General features: G+C 40.5%; 1 protein-coding gene across 2 annotated transcripts in view; it reads right to left on the bottom strand.

The window, feature by feature from the left end:
- LOC134532566 (ligand of Numb protein X 2-like) overlaps window positions 1–18990 on the bottom strand; it is a 110401-nt gene that overhangs the window by 50097 nt on the left and 41314 nt on the right. The window contains exon 2 of one of the 2 annotated variants that reach the window (XM_063369094.1): window positions 2186–2261. The gene's annotated coding sequence lies outside the window, so the exon portion shown is untranslated. The remainder of the gene's footprint in view (window positions 1–2185; window positions 2262–18990) is intronic. The other variant, XM_063369095.1, reaches the window with a different exon arrangement.

Raw genomic sequence — 18990 nt, 5'->3', positions numbered from 1 at the left:
CTTTCCAAATAGTCTTGGCGCCTTACTGTCTGACTGGTACGTTCTGCGCGTTCCGAGAGCCAGTCTGTAGAAGTGACGTAGCTAGGAGTGTCAGGTCGGGAGTTCTGAAGGGCTACGAGACCATGAAGGGCTACGAGACCTTTCCAGGGCGGAACGTAGGTACGTAAGACGATGCCGACCTTCGGTGGAGAGAGTGACAGGGACATACGCCCTTAAGGGGCCCGCCTCGTCAGGGGTGTATGTGTGTTAGTGAGGCGGGATGATAAGTGCGACGCTCGCTGGTGCTTCCAGCGCGGTATAGCCTCTAAGCGCAAGACTCTGAATTGGCTCGCAGTCTTCTCGTCGTCACAGGATAACTGTGAAATTTGAGCGGTGACAGTAACATTATATGGCCGAGAAATGAAGATAAAGGTGTAATGCAAGTCCCTTAAGTGCTTTTAAGAATCTGTACTCGTTTTGCGCCTAAAAATTACTCCGAAAACCTGCGTTTTAGCTATTTTAAGTCTTCTAAAAATACAGTTTAAAAACTTAATCCGAAATCAAAAGTACTTTTTAGCCCTCAGCGAACTCTTAAATGCTTTTCGTAAACAGACCCCACCACGATATCTTGAGTAGTTTTCACTTCGCGTTGTTTTTCCTGAAGCTCTGCGCACCGCATTTGTGCCCGGGTAGGCGGACGGGACCATTCGGGATTATAGTAGACCCTGACTCAACCGGGTGCTCATACGGACCGGTAGAAAAGAAGTGGGGCGGGGGGGGGGGGGGGGGCGGTAGTAACTTGCAAATGCTAACTACAGTGCAGTGTGCGTCTAAAGATTCACTCAGTTGTGCACCAGGCGACAAGAGGCATCATATTAGAAGGCGGCTTCTGACTGCGCCACGAACCGCGACGGCCAATCAGCATTTCTGTACCTCCGAGCTCCCTCGAGAATTTCCCACGCTGCCTCCACTCCATAAGCTAATTGCACGGCGTATAATCATCACAGCGGCGAAACACAGCTAGATCACTTCCTGTCGCTGATGCGGGACTCTGGGAAACACGTGAAAAGAAAAAGAGGGGGAATTTTAAACGTTTCGCTACTTTGCAAGCACAGACAAGATGCACTCCAGACCAAAACTTCAACCAACCTCAAATATTTTTTGCAGGATTTCACTTGATTTGTACACAATTATGAAGGTAATGACAGGGAAAAAAAAACAGCATGGACCCTTATTCGAGGCTGTCCCTTACCGATAAAGGCTTATCAGACGGACGTTCTGTTGGTTTTATATATATTCAATGGTTTTAGAGAGGGTTAGACAACATTTAAGGGTTGCCAGACTGATCCTGTCGTGGCAGACAGCACAGGATTTGAACTTACCCTGACCACCCGGCCTCTCACCCTTCTGTGGTCTGGACTGGTAGTGGGTGGTGACGTCACCCCGGACTGGGCGCTGTTATTACGCGTTCGTTAAAGACGACATACGTAAAACATTATTCATTCATTCGCATGCAACTGTGGAAATAATTTAATAAGCTCGAATGGATAAATGTTTTTTGGATATTTTTTTATGTGTGTAAACATCGCGTCAAGAAATGTAGATAAAAAAACACATTTTTCATACATTTATTACGACAGGCATTATTTTAAAGAATTCTACGTTAAATTTCTTAACCAAATTTCGGATTATAAGTTTATTTCCAACATAAGAACACACGAATTTGCTCGTTACCGATGGACATCACTGGCGAGTACTGAAAGACTATATCACATTTTTATTTAACAGGTTCTTCGTCCATTGCCTTCTCTTCTTTTTTTTTTTTTTTCGCTTTTTATCATCACCAATTCACCAAACGCATAAATCAAGTATGAACAACTTTTTATGTTTTTGGGATAGTTGCGGATGGATCACACAATACAAGAGCACAGCTATTTATGAAAACTTGTGACGACGAATGCGTTCCCAACACCCGGCATGGTCTGAACCTCTCTGCCTGTCTGACAAGCTTGTCGTCTGTGTGTCTGGTCTGGTAGTGTGCAGGACTTTACAGGTTGCAACAATCATTACATACGCACAGATATTTCACTCATGCTTGTGTCACCCTGGTCTCGGCATATCAGATTGGAAAGTAAAGCTACTGCTAGGCCTAAGATGAACAATATTTTAATACACCACGTGCTGTGAGTGAAATGCAGGAACTTACGTTATTTTCTGTACTTCATGGGCAACAAGTATCCGGTGTCTTTCTAGATGAGGTGCTACTCCTTCAGACGAGCATCCTGCAAAAATATAAAAGTAAGTTCTTACATTTCCAAACAATACATTACAAAACATAATAATGGATAGACAATAAATACCAAACAGCGTCAGGCAACAACATAGTGGAAAAAACTTATTTGTCTGCAACCAGTGCAAAAACATACAACACTTATTAAAATTACATTAGATCACAAAAAAAAATTGTTTTAAGAAGTGCATAAAACAAAAAAAAAATTCCCACATCGAATCCTACAGATTTGCGCTCAAATAAATTATACATACGGGGAAATAACTCCACAAACTCTCCCATGTAAACGGCCAGGAGACTACTAAACCTTCCACATACACTCCCTGCCAGGGACAATGGAAGCTTACAAGCAACCTGACGGGAACATAACCTCACTTATACAAATACACTTCTATCACTAGCATTCCATTCACTATAAATAAATGGTTTTAATTATACGAACCAGTATTTAATATCAATCATTAAAGTATAAGATTTAAAAGCACATAAATATATATATTTTTTGTATGTAGCCATTTTCTTTCATCTTGTGAAAATTTCGTTGCGCGGTGCGAGCGCTTCGTAAAAATTCACTCTAATTTTTTTATTCCCATAACGCGCCTAAAGAAGTATGCCTTTAGAAATGAATTATTTATTAAATTAAAAAAATCGAGGTCTTCAGTAGTCCGACTATGATTTGAGACATCATTTAATGAAACTTCCGTGCCTCCAGTTCAGGCGGGATAAGTGTGACGGTCGCTGGTTATTCTAGCGCGATATCGCCTCTAAGCGCTGGAGTATGAACTGGCGCGTAGTCTTCTCGTCGTGCATAGGGCAAATATGAGATCTAAGCGGTAGCCATAAAATCGTATGGCGAAGAGATGCAAGTCCTTTGAGTGCTTTTAAGAATCTTTACGGGTTGTTTCGTGCCTAAACATAATTCACTGTTATAAAAATTGGTATATTTAAAAAAAAATACGGAAACGGAACTACTTATCCGCCCTCAGCGCATTCTTAATTGCTTTTCGTAAACAGACAACACACGGTTATTTTTAGAAGTTTTTTTTTTTTAAATTGTGTGTTTTTTTTCCCTGAAGATATCCCCACCGTTGATGTGCCCAGGTAGTCTTGGCCCTTAATGGAAGTGCGCCGGAAGATTGCGAAAAAGGGGTTTTTGGTCAGCAGCAACATTAACCTACCCGCGTGCTCTATTTCTGGTCACGAATATTCCACCGGTGTATGACGTCACAGAAGCAGCGAGGGCAAGCGCCCGGGAAGGGTTTTGAACCCTCGTCTCGAGGGACCGCCCTTCAGGAAACTCTCCCCTCGCCGCTGCCGTCTAACGGGCCACGAGGGGTGGTGGAAGTTGCTTCCCTACTCGTCGCCCCGCTAATGACTTGCCCCTCGGGCCTTGTGTCTGCACTTCACGCCACCTGCAGAGGCGCGCAGTCTGCTCGTCAAAGCACCCGCCCGGTTCACGGGGAAACTTCCTTTCGTCGCGTCGCGTCGTCCTCGCCGGAAAGAAATTCCCTGCGCAAAAAAAAAATTGTTGTCTGTAGTAGTATGTGAATGGCGGAACTGGAACATGGCTTCTGGCTGTGGATGGTGCGGATTGTGATTGTCTGTCCGCCATCTTGGATTGTGACGTCACGGCGGCCATCTTGGACTCAAAATTCCTCAAAATTCCTCAAAATTGACTCAAAATTCCTCAAAATTGACTCAAAATGACTCAAAATTTCCCGTTTTAAGAAAAAAATTCCCGTTTTCGAGGGAAAAATTCCCGTTTCGATGGAAAATTAGGATTTCGAAAAACCACAAATGTCTTTTGCCTTAGAAAGAACACAAATTCCTAAAACTGGCTTAAGCATCCTTAACTCAAGCCAGCGTTAAGCCATTTATAGGATTATGACGTCACCGTTGCAATTTTCGTTACGCCCGCCATCTTGAAAATCCGCAATTTTTATGTTAGAAAATCGGGAAAAATTTTAAAAATCATTAAAAAAATTATTTGATCGAATTAAATAAAAATCTTAAAAACCACTGTTGCAGTTATTGTTACGGTCGCCATCTTGGATTATATAAATGTTGCATATTTCGTTACACCCGCCATCTTGGTTGAGTACTATACCATTCTTACACTTTACGTTACGACCACCATATTGGATCCTATTAATGTTGCAACTATCGTTATGGTCGCCATCTTGAAATTTAGTCACCATCTTGAAATTTAGACGCCATCTTGGAAATCCGTAATTTTTATGTTAGAAAATCGGGAAAAATTCCAAAATTCATCAAGAAATTAACTTAATAGAATTCCGATTGATTATATCGATTACCGTCCTCGGTTCGAACCCGGTGAGGGCAAAAAATAAAAAAATCAGATCCTTCCACCACAGAAGCCACCTACAGATTGACCTACCTCCACCAATAACAAGGTATTTACCATCAGCTGGTATGACATCATGTCCATCTTGTCTTCGTCCGCTGGAGTCCACCATCTTGTTTTCGTCTGCTAGAGTGTGCTGACATCATGTTAATATATTGTTCTGTTCTCCATACCTTTAACCTTGTATATTATCATTAAACTTTGACCTTGACCTTGTACTTTGACCTTGACCTTGAACTTTGACCTTGACCTTGAACTTTGACCTTGACCTTTGACCTTGACCTTGACCTTGAAATTTGACCTTGACCTTGAAATTTGACTTTGTCCCTGAAATTTGACTTTGTCCTTGTCGGCCATCATGGATCCGACATTTTATGTTCATTACATGATACCAGGAGCCACCACCTGCCGGAGTACGCCATCTTGTGTGTGTACTTGTATTATAGAGGACATTCCCATCTGGATAGTTTTATTCTAACCCGCTACAGTGCAGTAATCATTTATTATGGAGGTGCTCCCCGCCATCTTGAAATTCGACCACCATCTTGAAATCATGTAATAATGTAGCTAGAAAAGCGGGGAAAAAATCCAAAATTAATTAAATAAATTTGTAATCCATATAATAATTGATTGGATCGACTAAGGTCCTTGGTTCGAACCCTGACCGATACAAAACATCTTTAATTTAAAAAAAAATACTAAAAAAGTGTTGGTTTAAGAAAATAAAAACACCACAAGTTCTTTTTAAAAAAATGTTATTACATAAATTCAATAGGAAACGAAACGTATACACACATTACACACAGGAAACGGAACGTACACACAGTACACACAGGAAACGAAACGTACACACAGTACACACAGGAAACGGAACGTACACACAGTACACACAGGAAACGGAACGTACACACAGGAAACGAAACGTATACACACAGTACACGCAGGAAACGGAACGTACACACAGTACACACAGGAAACGGAACGTACACACAGTACACACAGGAAACGAAATGTATACACACATTACACACAGGAAACGGAACGTACACACAGTACACACAGGAAACGGAACGTACACACAGTACACACAGGAAACGAAATGTATACACACATTACACACAGGAAACGGAACGTACACACAGTACACACAGGAAACGGAACGTACACACAGTACACACAGGAAACGGAACGTACACACAGTACACACAGGAAACGGAACGTACACACAGTACACACAGGAAACGGAACGTACACACAGTACACACAGGAAACGGAACGTACACACAGTACACACAGGAAACGGAACGTACACACAGAAAACGAAACGTATACACACAGTACACACAGGAAACGGAACGTACACACAGTACACACAGGAAACGGAACGTACACACAGTACACACAGGAAACGAAACGTACACACAGTACACACAGGAAACGAAATGTATACACACATTACACACAGGAAACGGAACGTACACACAGTACACACAGGAAACGAAACGTATACACACATTACACACAGGAAACGGAACGTACACACAGTACACACAGGAAACGAAACGTATACACGCAGTACACACAGGAAACGGAATGATCACACATACAGTAGCGGAAACACACACGCTTAGTTGGAAATCAGAATACAAGAAATAAAACATACTTTAAAATATATAATAATTTATTTATTTTTAAATAGTACACACATGAAAGTTAAACAATTTATTAGTCCATCATTTTTACAAAGTATTGTGGATCTACTGAATATCGGCTTGGTTGTATTCTCACTTTTCACGGTGTTGTTACTTCCATTAGTTTCAGTCTTCACGAAGCCATCAGCATCATTCAATTTATGTTCTTCAACATGATCGATCGATCTAATACCATCTCGCTCAGGTCAAGGAAAAATTATTGTTGTATTCTTTAGTCTAGTGGATCCATCGATGTGATCTATGACGTAAGTAGGCTTGGCTTTACATGTTCTACCATGTCTTTTTAATCCCTCAATTCGTGTTAACAACCTGATACACCGATTACAGCTTAACATTTTACGTAGTGGGTTTTTAACACAATCATTCTTCTCATACCGTTCAGCATTCTTTATCAAGGTAAATACCTTGCTACAGTATCTGCAGTGATGTTGTTTTGATACAGCTACATACATCGAAGGCTCCAAAAGGCTCCAATTGCTCCAACAGCTTTTTGTTTCATCAGCGCCAATGATATTTGGCTAGAATGCTACGAGTCTAAGAGACTATGAGGTCTCAAGGCTACGAGTCTAAAATGATCTAGCTGGTTATGACTTATACATGGCTGCGGCGAGTCTGCATGGCTAAAATACCGCGTGGCTACGTAAAAACATGACTATGAAGCTACAAGGATACAAGTCTACTCGGCTCCAAATAAATGCAAGACGACATGGCTACAAGAAAACTTGGATACAAAGCTTCAATTCTACGAGTCTACAAGACTCCACCAACTACCTTCGAGTGTTTAAAGCTCCAACTGCTCCATCAGCATTATGTTATAAGATTACAAGGCTACTTGCTTACGTAGCTACAATTCTATGAGGTCCCAAGACATCATGACTACACGACTACGAGCCATGAGGTTACGAGACTACACGCCTACGAATCTTAAAGTTTACGAGACTGCAAGGCTACAGAGCTACGAAGCTTCTAGAACACAAGTTTATGTGACTGCGAGGATACAGGACTTCAAGTCTGCATGAGTTCTTGACTACGAAGCTACTCGTTAGTGAGCATCCTGCATCCTACATAAAAGAAATAAATTTTATTTATCTGTAAGCAACATGTGACGATATCTGTTGTTGAAAAGCGGAACTACTTGCAACAAGTACCTTTGCATGAGATAAATTAACTCTCACCACTGAATGGTGCTATTTTAGTCAGTTAGAGACATGAAGTTTCGTAGCCATGGCCAATTAGTCAGGCAGTCTCGTAACCATGCGTTCTGTAAGCTTCATAGACCTATAGCCTCGAGATCACGTAACCTTGAGGATTTGCAATCGTATAGTCTCGTAGTCTCGCAGTCAAGATGCATTGGAGCCTCGTAGACTTGAAGCTACGTAAGCAAGTAGCCTTGTAATCTTATAACATAAAGCTGATGGTGCAGTTGGAGCAAAAGAGAAAATTCCGTCGAAGAAAGATACGGTAATTGGAGCCTTGTAGACGAGTAGCTTCGTAGTCAAGAACTCATGCAGACTTGAAGTCCTGTATCCTCGCAGTCACATAAACTTGTGTTCTAGAAGCTTCGTAGCTCTGTAGCCTTGCAGTCTCGTAAACGTTAAGATTCGTAGGCGTGTAGTCTCGTAACCTCATGGCTCGTAGTCGTGTAGTCATGATGTCTTGGGACCTCATAGAATTGTAGCTACGTAAGCAAGTAGCCTTGTAATCTTATAACATAATGCTGATGGAGCAGTTGGAGCTTTAAACACTCGAAGGTAGTTGGTGGAGTCTTGTAGACTCGTAGAATTGAAGCTTTGTATCCAAGTTTTCTTGTAGCCATGTCGTCTTGCATTTATTTGGAGCCGAGTAGACTTGTATCCTTGTAGCTTCATAGTCATGTTTTTACGTAGCCACGCGGTATTTTAGCCATGCAGACTCGCCGCAGCCATGTATAAGTCATAACCAGCTAGATCATTTTAGACTCGTAGCCTTGAGACCTCATAGTCTCTTAGACTCGTAGCATTCTAGCCAAATATCATTGGCGCTGATGAAACAAAAAGCTGTTGGAGCAATTGGAGCCTTTTGGAGCCTTCGATGTATGTAGCTGTATCAAAACAACATCACTGCAGATACTGTAGCAAGGTATTTACCTTGATAAAGAATGCTGAACGGTATGAGAAGAATGATTGTGTTAAAAACCCACTACGTAAAATGTTAAGCTGTAATCGGTGTATCAGGTTGTTAACACGAATTGAGGGATTAAAAAGACATGGTAGAACATGTAAAGCCAAGCCTACTTACGTCATAGATCACATCGATGGATCCACTAGACTAAAGAATACAACAATAATTTTTCCTTGACCTGAGCGAGATGGTATTAGATCGATCGATCATGTTGAAGAACATAAATTGAATGATGCTGATGGCTTCGTGAAGACTGAAACTAATGGAAGTAACAACACCGTGAAAAGTGAGAATACAACCAAGCCGATATTCAGTAGATCCACAATACTTTGTAAAAATGATGGACTAATAAATTGTTTAACTTTCATGTGTGTACTATTTAAAAATAAATAAATTATTATATATTTTAAAGTATGTTTTATTTCTTGTATTCTGATTTCCAACTAAGCGTGTGTGTTTCCGCTACTGTATGTGTGATCATTCCGTTTCCTGTGTGTACTGCGTGTATACGTTTCGTTTCCTGTGTGTACTGTGTGTACGTTCCGTTTCCTGTGTGTAATGTGTGTATACGTTTCGTTTCCTGTGTGTACTGTGTGTACGTTCCGTTTCCTGTGTGTAATGTGTGTATACATTTCGTTTCCTGTGTGTACTGTGTGTACGTTTCGTTTCCTGTGTGTACTGTGTGTACGTTCCGTTTCCTGTGTGTACTGTGTGTACGTTCCGTTTCCTGTGTGTACTGTGTGTATACGTTTCGTTTCCTGTGTGTACGTTCCGTTTCCTGTGTGTACTGTGTGTACGTTCCGTTTCCTGTGTGTACTGTGTGTACGTTCCGTTTCCTGTGTGTACTGTGTGTACGTTCCGTTTCCTGTGTGTACTGTGTGTACGTTCCGTTTCCTGTGTGTACTGTGTGTACGTTCCGTTTCCTGTGTGTACTGTGTGTACGTTCCGTTTCCTGTGTGTAATGTGTGTATACATTTCGTTTCCTGTGTGTACTGTGTGTACGTTCCGTTTCCTGTGTGTACTGTGTGTACGTTCCGTTTCCTGTGTGTAATGTGTGTATACGTTTCGTTTCCTGTGTGTACTGTGTGTACGTTCCGTTTCCTGTGTGTACTGTGTGTACGTTCCGTTTCCTGCGTGTACTGTGTGTATACGTTTCGTTTCCTGTGTGTACGTTCCGTTTCCTGTGTGTACTGTGTGTACGTTCCGTTTCCTGTGTGTACTGTGTGTACGTTTCGTTTCCTGTGTGTACTGTGTGTACGTTCCGTTTCCTGTGTGTAATGTGTGTATACGTTTCGTTTCCTATTGAATTTATGTAATAACATTTTTTTAAAAAGAACTTGTGGTGTTTTTATTTTCTTAAACCAACACTTTTTTAGTATTTCTTTTTAAATTAAAGATGTTTTGTATCGGTCAGGGTTCGAACCAAGGACCTTAGTCGATCCAATCAATTATTATATGGATTACAAATTTATTTAATTAATTTTGGATTTTTTTCCCGCTTTTCTAGCTACATTATTACATGATTTCAAGATGGTGGTCGAATTTCAAGATGGCGGGGAGCACCTCCATAATAAATGATTACTGCACTGTAGCGGGTTAGAATAAAACTATCCAGATGGGAATGTCCTCTATAATACAAGTACACACACAAGATGGCGTACTCCGGCAGGTGGTGGCTCCTGGTATCATGTAATGAACATAAAATGTCGGATCCATGATGGCCGACAAGGACAAAGTCAAATTTCAGGGACAAAGTCAAATTTCAAGGTCAAGGTCAAATTTCAAGGTCAAGGTCAAAGGTCAAGGTCAAGGGTCAAGGTCAAAGTTCAAGGTCAAAGTTCAAGGTCAAGGTCAAAGTACAAGGTCAAGGTCAAAGTTTAATGATAATATACAAGGTTAAAGGTATGGAGAACAGAACAATATATTAACATGATGTCAGCACACTCTAGCAGACGAAAACAAGATGGTGGACTCCAGCGGACGAAGACAAGATGGCGGACATGATGTCATACCAGCTGATGGTAAATACCTTGTTATTGGTGGAGGTAGGTCAATCTGTAGGTGGCTTCTGTGGTGGAAGGATCTGATTTTTTTATTTTTTGCCCTCACCGGGTTCGAACCGAGGACGGTAATCGATATAATCAATCGGAATTCTATTAAGTTAATTTCTTGATGAATTTTGGAATTTTTCCCGATTTTCTAACATAAAAATTACGGATTTCCAAGATGGCGTCTAAATTTCAAGATGGTGACTAAATTTCAAGATGGCGACCATAACGATAGTTGCAACATTAATAGGATCCAATATGGTGGTCGTAACGTAAAGTGTAAGAATGGTATAGTACTCAACCAAGATGGCGGGTGTAACGAAATATGCAACATTTATATAATCCAAGATGGCGACCGTAACAATAACTGCAACAGTGGTTTTTAAGATTTTTATTTAATTCGATCAAATAATTTTTTTAATGATTTTTAAAATTTTTCCCGATTTTCTAACATAAAAATTGCGGATTTTCAAGATGGCGGGCGTAACGAAAATTGCAACGGTGACGTCATAATCCTATAAATGGCTTAACGCTGGCTTGAGTTAAGGATGCTTAAGCCAGTTTTAGGAATTTGTGTTCTTTCTAAGGCAAAAGACATTTGTGGTTTTTCGAAATCCTAATTTTCCATCGAAACGGGAATTTTTCCCTCGAAAACGGGATTTTTTTTCTTAAAACGGGAAATTTTGAGTCATTTTGAGTCAATTTTGAGGAATTTTGAGTCAATTTTGAGGAATTTTGAGGAATTGTGAGTCCAAGATGGCCGCCGTGACGTCACAATCCAAGATGGCGGACAGACAATCACAATCCGCACCATCCACAGCCAGAAGCCATGTTCCAGTTCCGCCATTCACATACTACTGTCTGTAAAGTCGGTTTTCGGACGATCTTTTAACGCGACAACGTCATAAAAAAACATCGATGAAATGATTGCATACTTTTATTAATAAAATTGAATCATTTTTATTGAATTATCACTATTTTGTATGGATACAAAGAAGGAGTGAAATGAAATCTACAATTTAATTGATAAATTTACTTTTATTTGCACTCATTAATTAAAATATGTTTATTACTTTAACGAAGAGATTGTTTTAACTATAACTTTTATACATGTTTGCTATTTAACTTCTTCCAATCTGTGTTATTCTGTTAAGGATAGGACGATGATAGGAAAAAGTAGGAAACGAATGGGAGTGTTTCAAGTTTAATGTGCCTCGAAACAGTCAATTCGATGGTTGTTCCAATCGAGTGGAAGAGAGATAGATGCGGCGCAAGCGTATAATGGGCGTAACGGGACAATGTGCGTAATGGGACCGGGGAAAAAACAATCATCCGCAGACATTAATCAAGGAAAAAACACGCTTCGCAACTACTATTCTAAAAATATTTTATTAATAAAAAACAACTTTTTTCTCCTCTAGGTATATGGTATGTACGAAACGACAGAAGAGGTGTCTTTATTTTCGACAAATTTATACGACGTAGTTTCTTCTGTAGCGTATCTACAATCTACGTATTTTAATAAAAAAAATGTACACAAATAAAAAAAAAAATTATAACTTAAAATAATAAACTGAATGATTATCTACGAAAGTATCAATAAAAATATACAAAAGAAATAAGTATTTGACAGTCTTACTACGAATCTCCATCACGAGAATTTTATGTTCGTAAAAACAATATCAATTTAACTTTCCTTCGATAGAATCATTTAATTTTAGAGTCGAAATAAATTTTGAATTTTATTTGTGCAGAGATTTTTTAAAAATAATCTCGATAAACGATAAAAATAATTCAAATACATCTGAAAAATAAACAGCAGATATGGATCGAGGAATTTAAGTTTGTACCAACTCCATTGAATTCACTAATACCCAAAAAGTGTTTTCAATAAATTAATGATTTCACCTAATCCTGTTACAATAAATTGGCCTCCTCAAAATATTTAGTTTTTTTTAATTGTGAACCACCGACAAAAGTATCATTTATCAGGGCGAAGTTTCGATAATACTCTATGCTACTACAAATTTATTTATTTTTAATGAACGCACTTCTTTTGTCTGTAGTTCGTGGACTGGATTCGTATGAGAGAAGCATTTTACTGAGTTGCATTACTGATAAAAATTTTAGAATTCTTCAGCCTCAAGAAGAAAGACCGTGTTCTGCTTTGCGTGCAGGATTTCTTTTTTTTCGCATGCAGAAAACGAGACACACTGCATGATACGTGTCTCGCTACGGTTGCAAGAAGAAAGAAACGCAAGCTAGTCGCCGCGAGACGCAGAAACACTTTCTCCCGCCGCCGTCTCGGCCCGGAGGGGTCGTTAGGAGACGCGGGAGTCGTTAGAAGCGATGTTGTTCCGAGCGTCATTCCGTCTCCGGCGAACAGCGCTGCTGTCTCAAACACGAGCACTGCTGTCTCAGCCACGAATCCTGCTGTCTCAGCCACGAGCACTGCTGTCTCAGCCACGAGTTCAGCTGTCTCAGCGAAGAACGCCGCCGCTGCCTCTCTGAAATGGGCGCCGACTATAGCGTGTCTCAGAATTCGTTAGTATTTAAGCTTTTTTAAATGCTCTCTTTCCAATGCACCATTTATGCATAATTTATGCCATTAGCGCTATTCTTGTTTTGTGGTGTGCTCTGTTACCAGATATACCCCATACATAGAGAGAAAAAAAGGTTTTAGACACAACTTCATAATAGTATGAAATTTAAAAAGAAAGTATCTGAAACATTGTATGTTTTAAAAGAATATTTAAATTATGATTTCGGTAATAAATTTTCTTGTGGTTCATTACGAGCTTTATCTCATTATCTTAAAATTTTACATCTAAGGAGACGTAACAGAATGACGTCATCTTGCTTCAAACCATTTCTGTAAAAAAAAATTAAATTATTACTAATATTGGCGATGTTAGAGTGATGCACATAATTTCACGGAATGTCCTGTTTTGATTAGCAATTGATTGCTGCAAATAGTTTCACCTATGAAATAATAATTGTTTTTTAGCATTTAGTTATTTGTTTTTATTAGAATGACTGCAGGTGAAAGAGTAATGTCAATAGACACTATTTTATGAACTCGGAAAAAATAACATTAAAACTAATAATTAATAATGGCATGCAAAATAACAATCGTGATGACGACAAGCCGGGTGGAATGACCGTGGCAACAGCGACGCTGGAATCTGAGCGCGAGACACTGTTTTCAGGCCCGAAGGCCGGCTCGCCCATCACCTCCCCTCCTATGTCTGCGCCCTTTTAGGGTAGAATAGGAGTCGTCTTACAGATCTTATTTAATCCAGAGCCCAACATCTGGACTAGACTCGGAAGACAGGTCCCCTCCGCTCTGTGCACCTAGCGGACCGCCAACTGCCTGCGCAAGTCAGTGGACAGAGTTTCACAGGAAGTTAGCCTCAGGTTTCCGCCGCCCAGCAGGTCCAGACCCCACCAGTACGTACTGACTTCGGAAACTGGTGACCACCGAGGTCTGCCACCAGACAGGCTTCAACCAACTAACTGGTCAATCCGGGTAGGAAAACCAGAACCGTGCTCTAGAGATTAATGTCACTACACACCCCCTCCAAGTACACCATTTAAAGCGGAGGACAAGGATGGTTTTTCAACCAGGGTGATCGGTACAGACACCCTGAGCGCGAGACAGATTATTCCGACCTTCTCAGGTTCCACTCCCACGTATGCGCCCTATTAGGGTAGGGTGGGAGTAACTTCCAGTTCTCTTGATTGTAACATTCCAGAGCTTTTAAAGTAAACAGAACTGTGAGGGATCGCTCCCTGTTGTTGATCGGGAGGGTGTTAGAGCTTCGGCACCGACCAGCGGCTGGGGCCACCAACCCAGCATGGTCGACGCCTCAGCGCAGCGCGTAGCTGACGAGGCCCTGAGCTGACGAGGCCTCGAGACCCGCCGACTCGGGCGCTGCTCGCGTCAGCTCGCTCTGGTGCTTGCGCCGCGTCGGGGTCGTTACCACAACGCCGAACATACAATAACGCCGAAAACCATAACGCCGAATGCCAAATTGACTACAACGCCGACCAGCTAGAAAACTGCTGTGTACCACAACGCCGAAATGCATTAACGCCGAAAAATGTCATTGCAGGACTGCCACAAAGGTTAGGTTAGGTAAGGTAAGGTAAGCTTAGGCTAGGTTAGGCTAGCCTAGGTTAGGTTAGGTACACAAATTAATTCAGTTGTTTTTCATTTTGCACCTGTCCCCCCCCCCCACCCCCCCCCCCCTCCAGGCAGCAAAATTTTTCGGCGTTACTGTATTTCGGCGTTGTGGTACATAGCAGTTTTCTAGCTGTCGGCGTTGCGGTCAATTTGGCATTCGGCGTTATGGTATTTGGCGTTATTGTACGTTCGGCGTTGTGGAAACGACCCCGCCGCGTCACCTCGGTCCCAAGTCTGCGTCCGCCGGCAACATCTCCGGCGTCGGCTAGTCACTAGCGAAAATATTTCCACTGAACGACACTTACAAAAAAACCTCACACACGAGGTAATAAAAATGCAGCGTGGCGGTGTTAATAGAAGTCTACGGAGTTAACACTTCAGCAGAACAATATTGATGTTTATATGGCGAACCCAATCGCCAGAGTGGCTCGTACTGATTTAAATGACCATCGAATTCGGATGGCCAAGTAGTTCGGAGCCTTATTTCATGTTATAGTCACGAAGCCTAATGGTATGTCATTATATGTCCGTTTGCATTTTCAATACAAGTTCATCAAAATAATATTTGTTTGGTTAAAAACCTGGTAAGTATAGAGCAGATTTTATAAGATCAAAATGTTTTGGGGGAAAAAAATACTAAGCACTTCTGTACCGCCAAACAGGGACGTCTAGAGGGGTTTAGTTTTCGGAATATTTTTTATTGCTTGGGTTTGCCCTGATAAAGCGAAAATTGTTAATAAAAGAAAATCATAGGAAATTCTTACAAGTAATTAACTACACACATGTCACGTTTTGGGTAATGACAACAGTAAGATTTAGTCTTAAGATTTTTTTTAAATTGTGGGGTTTAAAATGTAATAAATAAATAACATGGTGCCGGGCAAAATTATTTTCCCTCGGACATATAGGTAATCAATCACTCTCTACGGCACTTACTGACAAATGAAATTATCAAGTGTGCATATTAAATCCCTCGGGGTGTGTTTCAACTTTACATGAACCTTGCACGACTTCACTGCAGAATTCACAAAGGAAAATATATTTCCAACAGCTGAAGCATTGTTCTTGAATGTAACGTGCTGGTAATCATCTCGGAACACGCTATTATTTCCCATGACATAACAGGACGTAAAACTTTAATTCCTGCGCCGCTTCCCACGCTACATGGCTGGGAGTCTGTGGCACAGTGAACCGGTGGAAGGTAACCCAAGTTTCCCGCGGCTCGGCGTGAGGTGGCGATCCCAACATTTTAATGACAGTCGCTACGCCACGGAAAATTTCCAGGGTAGGTGCGCTTCTGTGCTCCAACTTCCTCAATTCGTGGATTTCAGAGACCTGCCCCAGTTGCCATCGTAGTGGGCCGCTAAACGCCATGCTACTATGATTTCGGAGGCAAGAATATACTTAAAAAAAAAAAAAAAAAACACTGCTAGTGAGTTCTGATTGCTGCGTCACCACGAATATCGTTCAAGAGTTTTTTTTTATGGCCGTAAAAAAAACATTTTCAATGTATCGTTCCTTCGATAGAATCAAGTAATTTTAGAGTTGAAATATCTAAAAAGAGCGTGTTGACAATACATTTAAGGTAGACTACAAAGCAGTATCTTAAAATAAAAACTAAGTTGCCTGTTCCTCGTTTGAAGACAAAAGGTCATGGGCGTAGATCATGAAGGGCGGGCAAGGGGGGGGGGGGGGCAGGTGGGCCCGGGCCTGCCTGCATTTGCAAAAGTGACTGTGAAACGGGGTTGATGTCAAAACTAATTTTTATGGAAGAATTTCTGTATATTTTAAATGTTTTCTGTCTGTTGCATGTTGCCAAACACAATTTCAGCAATATTTTGGTCGGTACAATATTGCGATAGCGAGGTAAAAAAAAAAAAAAAAAGTGCCTTTAACTACGTCACAGCATACTGTCTCCTGACAATTCCTGACTCAATGGCAGGAAGCAACACGAAATGTTATTTTGCTGTTCTACCCTCGAGTTTTCCGAGTTTTTTTTTTTTTTTTTTTTTTTTTTCGCGGACTGGAAGATAAATGCACATGCGTGCGCAGTGAAACGCACGTTCTTCACGTGACACTGTGTGCGACCGGCCTGCGCCGCGCAATCCGAGCGATAAGATAGCCGGGGACACAGTCGGGCGCGAGTTTGCATGGAGCGGCAGGCAAACACCTCCCTAACTGCTCCGCAAACAATCACGTCACCGCCGACAAACACGGGGGGGTTGATAAAGCAGGCCCAGCAACCTGCTGCATGAGTCGTTCACGAATCTCAGTCTTTATCCGCGCGAGACAGCTGAGAGCTGCGGTGTGCGGAGCACTCGAAAGGGTTTAGCATTTATAATAATTAAAAAAAAAGGGGGGGGGGGGTTGTCTGTAAAGTCTATTTACGGACGATAATTTTACGTGATAACGTCATAAGAAAACATTGATGAAAAATTGCATACTTTTGAATTTTCAAATATTATTTACAGCTTTTGCAAAATTTAATTTAAAAAATATGTTTAAATATATTCACGAACAATTAGATAAAAATCCCGCCTTAACCTGTTTGATATTATAGAAGATTTTCTCGCACGGTGGTTTGGCCGGTTCTTGCACGCTCGGCTCAGGCGGAACGTGATAATGAGTCATACTTTTTCGTGCGTGCAGCCGGCTTTCAAAGATTTATAAGACGTTATCACGTCAAAAATAGTTGAATAATATATACGCATTCCGTTAATTAGGATAATTAAGCCTTAGGATACATATTTACCTATTGAAAAGAACACACGCACATAAAACCAAGGTAGTATAAACATTTGGCAGACGACACTAATGCTGACAAAATGGTCACGTTAAAATAAAATTAATGCGTATTTTTGATGTGTCACATCTTAGCTCTCGCTATACGGCAGTTGATGGGAGTAATTATGTGAATGAGACGGAAGTCAAGGAACGGAAATGTGTAACAACCACGGTGCTGCCATCTGTGGCGGATGACGCGAACCAAGTTCACAAAAAAAAAGCTAAACTTTATAATATTACCAGTTAATGAATTTTAATAAGCCGGGTGGTATTCTAATAAAATTCCTTGTCAAGAATCAAGTTCAGAGCCAGGGTTTAGTATTAAGTCTTTTCCGTTTTTATCGGAGCCATTTCATTATAGGATAGTTTGAAATCTCGCTCTGAAAATCGAATTATTCTATAAAATCGACGTAGCTGCTCTGGCAGCGAATTCTAGCGGCGGGTGCGGAAACTACGCATGAGTCACGTCAAGAAATGTAGTTTAAAACATGATTTGCGTATTATTATCACGCTCGGCATTATTTCAAAGAATTCTACGTTAAATTTCGTGTCCGAGTTTCGAATTAAAAGTGTATTTGCAACATGAAAACACACTAATTTGCTTCTTGCCGAGATTAGATGTTATACATGACTGGAAAATACTGAAATAATCACTCAGCATTTCTTTTTATTAATATACAGTTTACGCTTGGTGAAATTCAAGGCTATCAAACTTCGAAACCAAAAATAACTAAATAAATACTTAATCAATTTTGTCACGAATGAAATTCTGATCAAGTAGCCTACACAAGTATATACGTTGCATCGTGTGAGTTAATTTTTGATACAAACAGTTGAATAATTTATTATTTATTACACGAATAATTGTATCCGTGTCAGTATTGAGTCAATTATGCTAAGTAAATTTAAAATCACAAATATGTCACTTTACAATAAGTACATAATTAATACAAAACTAATACAATAAATTTAAAAAAATTAATAACTAAAATGGTTATTTTTGTTAGTATATGAACCATCTGCCTTTAAGTCGAGCGGAATCATTGCTGGCAACTTCAATAAGGTCCAAACCACTATTAAACTCTCAACGAAAATAAACGAAGAAGCAAGCCAGGCTCTCACAAGGAACACATAAATTAATTTTTCGATGTGGGCGGAACTTGCATGCTAACACGTCCTTATTTATTACTGCTGATATACGCCAATCCATTATCCCGTCGTTACAAGTGAACTTAACAAGGGAACATTATTTCCCTGACACAATAATTAAAGACAGCCTCAAACATATGCCTGAAGACTAACGAACACACGAGTCCAACATGCTAATAAGGACGAGAGAGAGAGGGATTCCATAACTAATGATGCAGCGAAAGGTCTTGAAAACTTTATAGAGTAATTTCCTCGTCCCACGACAAAACGAGAAACCTGCAAACACGCGCCCGGTATTTTTTTTTCTTGTTCGGTTG

Source organism: Bacillus rossius, chromosome 6 (assembly GCF_032445375.1).
Source record: "Bacillus rossius redtenbacheri isolate Brsri chromosome 6, Brsri_v3, whole genome shotgun sequence".
Lineage (NCBI taxonomy): Eukaryota > Metazoa > Arthropoda > Insecta > Phasmatodea > Bacillidae > Bacillus > Bacillus rossius.
Note: the sequence above shows the minus strand (reverse complement) of the source record. Positions and strands in the feature narration are given on the sequence as shown.